This window comes from Humulus lupulus, chromosome 1, assembly GCF_963169125.1.
Source record: "Humulus lupulus chromosome 1, drHumLupu1.1, whole genome shotgun sequence".
In the NCBI taxonomy this organism is placed as follows: Eukaryota; Viridiplantae; Streptophyta; class Magnoliopsida; order Rosales; family Cannabaceae; genus Humulus; species Humulus lupulus.
The window spans coordinates 161,854,916-161,861,038 of record NC_084793.1 but is presented as its reverse complement, the minus strand read 5'-3'; the positions used below and the strand labels follow the sequence as shown (position 1 = coordinate 161,861,038).

At 39.7% G+C, this 6,123-nt stretch overlaps 1 long non-coding RNA gene across 2 annotated transcripts; it reads right to left on the bottom strand.

Moving 5' to 3' along the window:
* Positions 1–750: 750 nt before the first annotated feature.
* LOC133821835 (uncharacterized) lies at positions 751–4,359 on the bottom strand. Of its 2 annotated transcripts, none has more exons than XR_009887764.1 (3): positions 3,800–4,359; positions 3,639–3,717; positions 751–965 (listed from the first exon to the last, which is right to left on the bottom strand). It is a non-coding gene; the product is annotated as an uncharacterized LOC133821835 (long non-coding RNA). The 2 variants fall into 2 exon arrangements; XR_009887765.1 differs by lacking the exon at positions 751–965 and adding an exon at positions 2,020–2,091.
* Between the last annotated feature and the right edge of the window lie 1,764 nt (positions 4,360–6,123).

The window sequence follows — 6,123 nt, the reverse complement described above, 5'->3', positions numbered from 1 at the left end:
GACAATGGCAATGCAGCAGAGGGAAATTGAACATCAGGGCCAGGAGCTGAGTGAGTGGCAGGCGGACATGGACCGTTGGCAGAGGGATGCCATGGCCACTCTTGAAGCAGCCATCTAATTGTCTCAGAGTCAGGCTGCGCCAGCCTCTCAACCATATTAGCCGCTGAATGCGCTGCCTCAAAGAGGTCCCAAAAGGCCAGAGCAGCCGCCTATGGCTCAGGATGATGTCCCAGCTAGGGATCTTGAGCAGTAGTCTCCATCTCAGGCTGGTCAAGGCCATCCCCAGTGCCCGAGGCAGAATAGGGCCGAAGAGCTGAATCTGCCGAGCAGGGGACAGCGTCCTTCTGCCAACAGAAGGAACATCAAGTCAAGCTCTACGGTCAAGGGCCCCCCACGGCATAAGAATGCACTGGGACCCAACGACCAGCGCAAGCCTCCCCCTGACGCTCAAGAAATGCCAGCCTAAGGAGGAAATAGTGTGAACAGCAGGTCACGCCGTAGTCAGCCACAGTTTAGAGATGGCCATGACTATAATGAAGCCAATTCCGGCAGAGGAAATGCCGGTCGGAGGAATGAGGAAAGAGGTGGAGGCAGAAGCCCCCCACCTAGAGAAAATAGGCTAGCTAGCCATAACGTTGGGGGGCAACCCAGGCAGCAGAACATCTTTGATCGGCTAGAAGTTAGCTGTAACGACCCGGATTTTCAAGACTCAATAATGCGGAAATATAAATGTTTTCATTTAACAAAATGTCTCAAAAACCCATAGAAAAAAAACTTTTTAAAAAGTCGTATGGCCATACTTAACATTTAGTTACAAACATGTTTTATAAAGATTAGAGTGAGCCTAGTTTAGGAAAATTACACAACATTTCCAAAAATAAAAAGGCTTCCCAAAAGGTCGGTCCACATGTACATTTGCAAGGAAGACTCCAGCGCTCACTGCTCTGCCTTGCCCTTGCACTTACCTACAACATGAAACAACTAGGTAAGCGAAAACGCTTAGTAAGATCAACTTTCAAACAAGGCAGATAGAGAAATAGGGATCCGGACCCATCCGGACCCTACACAATCAATTTCAAGAATGCTAAAGCATCCTGGCAAACTTATGGTCATGCCTGATAACCAAGGATAAATTAATTCCTATATAGATAAAAATCCTGCACTCAGAAAATCCCAGAATAAGCAGATATATTATATCACAACTATATCTTATCAACAATTATATCCCTGCACTCAGAAAATCCCAGAGCAAGCAGATATATTATATCACAACTACATCTTATCAACAATTATATCCCTGCACTCAGAAAATCCCAGAGCAAGCAGATATATTATATCACCAAATAATTCGAGACCAACGCTCGACAATTTCCAACAATTCATGCGTAACGCGCCCTCCAACATAATTGCTAATCTGTAAAATAGAACTGAGTCCCCACACTAAGATCCAGCCAATAAATATTCTCATCAAGGGTAACTATCGTGTTACCTAGGGCATCGCTACATATTCAAGAGTGTAATCCAATTTACACGGTTTTACGGAGACTTCTATGTTAATCAGTGGTGCTGGTGAGCAGCTGCCCCTAGGGTGTTCAACCTCACTCAATCTTGGCAACCCCTAGTATCTCTAGGCACTCTCACGTAATGGCCAATATTCACGGCTGCTATCCGGGAATAACTTATCAGAGCACTTGCTCGGATTCTAACCGTCCAATGATTAAGTAAGCATGAGGGCCCCTAGGTCCCATTTATCTTGGCGCCCCTAGGTTTAACCAGCTTATCCTCATCTCATGGCCACTCGTCGCGGTAATGAACCGAACATAAATAAAATCAAGCAGTGTGACGGGGATCAACCGTCTAGGATATGACGGACTTCTACCGTTCATATTTTCTAAATCAGCACTCACTAGACTAACGTCTCTAAGCAACTTTCTATGACAGCCTATGTATATGCATGTATCCCTATACTAACATACAAGACAATAATCATTTCATGTTGCAGCCATACAATATAAGTTGACTTACTTGGAGTCCTTAGCGCTCAGCAAGTTTTCACCCTCCAACGTTCAGTCCAGTTACGCTTAGCCAATACTGTAGTTATCCATACAGTATACTCGGATTAATTATGGCACTGATAATTCATTATTATTATTTTGGGCAGTTTGGTCATTTTAATAAAAGTCATTTGTAAGGATTTACAATCCTTATTTGGTTTTAAACCTATTAAGGAAAGTCATACAAAATATTCGAGACTAAACCCTAAGTCTCGGGGAGACCTATCCTAAGGTCTCGATACCTAGGCTCGGGTATCACAATGGTATTTCCCACAATCCGCTAAAAATCTTATTCTTTCAAGGTATCGCTATTAACCCGCACTTTCGACTAGTCGGTTAAAATATGTAAGATTTTAGCCGGTATTATATCCAGAAAATACAAATAAATTCCTTAATTATTTTTAAAGAAAATAAACTCTTTAAATTTTCCTTTTATTTTTCTTAAGGTTTTAATATCTAAAAACTGTTTTAAGAAAATTGCCTAATTTGTCTTAATTAGGAAAACCGTTATAAATTTCTCATCTTGACTAATTAATTTTCCAAAAGCAATAAATCAATTTTACTTACTAGGAAAATAATTTATTTAATTATTTTCTCAAAATATAGGGTTTTAAACCCTCTTTTAATTTATTAACTATTAATAAATTAAATCTCTTATTTTTAGAAAGAATAAAAACTCTTTAATAAAAATAATTCATTTAAACTCAAAGGGGTAATTTTAGTGAAAATATGATTTCAAGACTTACCAATTTATATCTTGAAATAAACAAAATTTTACTTTTTACCTTATGTTCCAAAATCTCATTTTTACACTAAGTGTGAAAAACCTATTTTTCACATTTTTAACTGCATACTTCGTTAGTTCATAACTTGAAATTTACTTACCCAATTGTTACCAAAATTTCCCAATTCCATTTTTGTTATGCCATTTAGGTCTTTGTAAAATCTTAGGTCAAAATGAGCATTTTTTTATTGGTGAAATCATTTTCCAACAATGAGGTAAAAATGACCTTATTTTCAAGTCCTTATTTTTTCCAAACTTTGACAGTTAATAACTTTCAAACCGTTCAATATTTTCTTACCAAATTTTACAGTGGAATAATAGGTTATGCCAGAAATATGTCCACAAAATTTTAGAAAAAACTGGGTTCATTTGCCCTATACAGTGGCTGTCCAAACTTGGTTCCGAAAATAAGAATACGAAAAAACAGTTTTTTACCTAAACTTTGAAATAGCATAACTTACTCATTTCTAAACATTTTTTAGTGTTTCAAAAGCTCAATTTTATGTACTCAATCTCAACAACATCACAGTACAATTTAATTTTACAAAACCAATATACAGTGGCTGCTTGACCCCTTGGAAGTCACAGCTCAAAACATGTTTTGTTTTAGGGTATCCTACAAAACCCTTGGGGGTTTTGGTTCCCATCTTCAAAAATCAATACACATGCATCATAAAAATTATTAAACAACTACCATAACCTTATTACATCACTAACAAGAAACTTTAAGCATTAGATATACAAAATAATGCTTAAAACTAAAAACCCTACAACAAAATCATCAAAAGTAAACTTTTTACCTCTTTGGTGTTCTTGCTTAAGGTTTGGACCTTCCTATTAGCTTTGGCTCCTCCAAAACCTTTCAAAAACCCTAACCAACTTCCCCCAACAACATAGGTAATTAGCTATTTGAAACTCTATGATTAAAACTTGACAAAAGTCTAGATTAATGAAACTTTACCTTAGGGAAAACCCTTTCTAGACCAAGACTTAGCTTCCAAGTTTCTTTGGTGTTCTTGGGGTTGAAAATGGAGAGAACACTTGAGAGAGTCCTCAAAAATCAGATGAGAGTGAATGAGGGAGGGAGAGTGGTCGGATTTGGGGGTTAGAATGGCTCACACAACTCTTCAAAATATCACAAAACACATGAGTGTTTTTCTACCCACTTGCCCACTTGACTTCTTAATTAAATGGGATTTGAATTTTATAAAATTGGGTTCACACCACTCTAAAATAGCACATGGCCAGCCACCCTTTTCCATATATGTGACCATTATTTTTTTTATTTATTTTTTTTTATTTTTTTATAAAGGTTAATAAAGGTTTATAAGAAGAAAAGTCAAAATTGGCTTTTGACACCTTTTTCACTCTTATTAAATTTTAATCACCAAACTTAACATTAATTAATTAAATTAAATGTCTCTCACATTTAATTTAATTAATCACATAATAAAATTTAACCTAAGGTCCATTCATGGAATAAAATTCCCCATTTCGGTAAAATTAGGCATTTAACACAAAATGCCCTAAAATTTCCATTTTCTTTTAGGTTTATTATTTTTGACCAAACTTTAACTTTTATGAATGTATTTTATGCCCAAAATATAATTGCCATGATTTTTCGTTTTATTTTCCGAGATTTTTACCCGATCAGGGTTTTTGTGTCGGTCCAGGACCGAAAGTCTTATCTTGACTTTTAAAATCACAAAATTCATATTTTGGCTAGCAATAACTCATGGAATACTTACAAACAAAATATAATATTATTTAAAATAATATTCTTAACCCGGGGGAAAAATCCCGACCCGAGTCGTTTAAAGGTACCCGAAAACGTAGGACGTTACATTAGCGAGCGGAGACGTAGGGATGATGACTTAAGGGACGTACTCAATGACCGTCGGGAAAGGCATGATGAGTACGCTCCCCCGGCACTGGTCACCCCTACGATCCCAGAAGCAGTTCAAGCTTAGATTGATGCTCTGAACCAGGCAATACAACAGCTGGTCGGGGGACGGGCGTCCCATATAGAGTACGATAGGAGGAGGGGCACTCCCTTTGTACAAAGGATTGCTACAGCTGAAACCCCCAGTAAATTCAAGATGCCAACACTGCTGACCTTTGATGGGTATGGAGACCCAATATCTCACGTTAACAAGTTTGAGATACAAATGGATATACAGAAAGTGTCGAAAGATGCCCGTTGCAAGATCTTCCCCGCGACACTATCTGACACTGCCCATGAGTGGTTCTTTAAGTTCCTTCCTGCTAGTATAGTATCTTGGGAGATGTTCGTAAAGGAATTTTACGGAAAATTCTACGCAGGTTACGTACACCCCACAGAGGCTAATCAGTTGGTCGAGATATGCCAGAAGGAGGGAGAGCCTTTAAAGGAATATGTCCAACGCTTTATGCGAGCAGCAGCTGGAGCCAAGACAGTAGGCGATGAAGGTAAGATGATGGCTCTAACTGCTGGGGTTAGAAAGAATGGGGTAAGAAGTACCCAGGAGTTTTTGGATCGAGTTGATCGATATATCAAGCTCGAGGACATGATTACCAATGAAGGGAAATTGCCAACAAAAGACAAGGGGCCGAAGGAAGAACCCGCCAAGGCCGCCAACGGGTCGGAAAAACCCAATGGCAACGGCAAGGGAAACGGGAATGGCAATGGTAGGAATGGTGGAAAATGGACGAACAATGAACCCTCAGCTTTTGAAAATAAACGCCCTAAAGGAATTCAATACGAGGCGAGATTCACCAACTACACGGCCCTTGTCGAAAGCCGACTGGAAGTCTACCAGGTGACCAGCTCCAGCGTGCCTTACAAATGACCCGCACCTATAAGGAAAGATATCTCCAAGTGAGATACGACGAAATTCTGTCATTTTCACAATGACTACGGGCACGACACTAACAAATGCAACCAGTTGAAAGATGAAATTGAGTTCCTGATTAGGCAGGGACATCTAAGGAGATATGTGCGAGTCGCTGGAGGGTCTCAGCGAGAGGCTCAAGGTGGCAACGAGCAGGCGCTTGCATGCCAACGCTCACCACCCCTACAGCCAGCTCTTGTGTCAGGCACTTTACTCACCATCTGCGGAGGCCCACATCTTGCAGGGGATAGTGGGAAGGCAAGGGAACGATACGCTCGAACCCTACGCCACAACCAGGACATCGAGATGATGAGTGTGGAGGATCGAGCACCGAAGAAGGCTCGAACAGAGGAGGAGTTGGAACGGCTTGGATCGCGTATCAACGGCCAATCTCTGTTAGAAGAGAAGGTTCCAT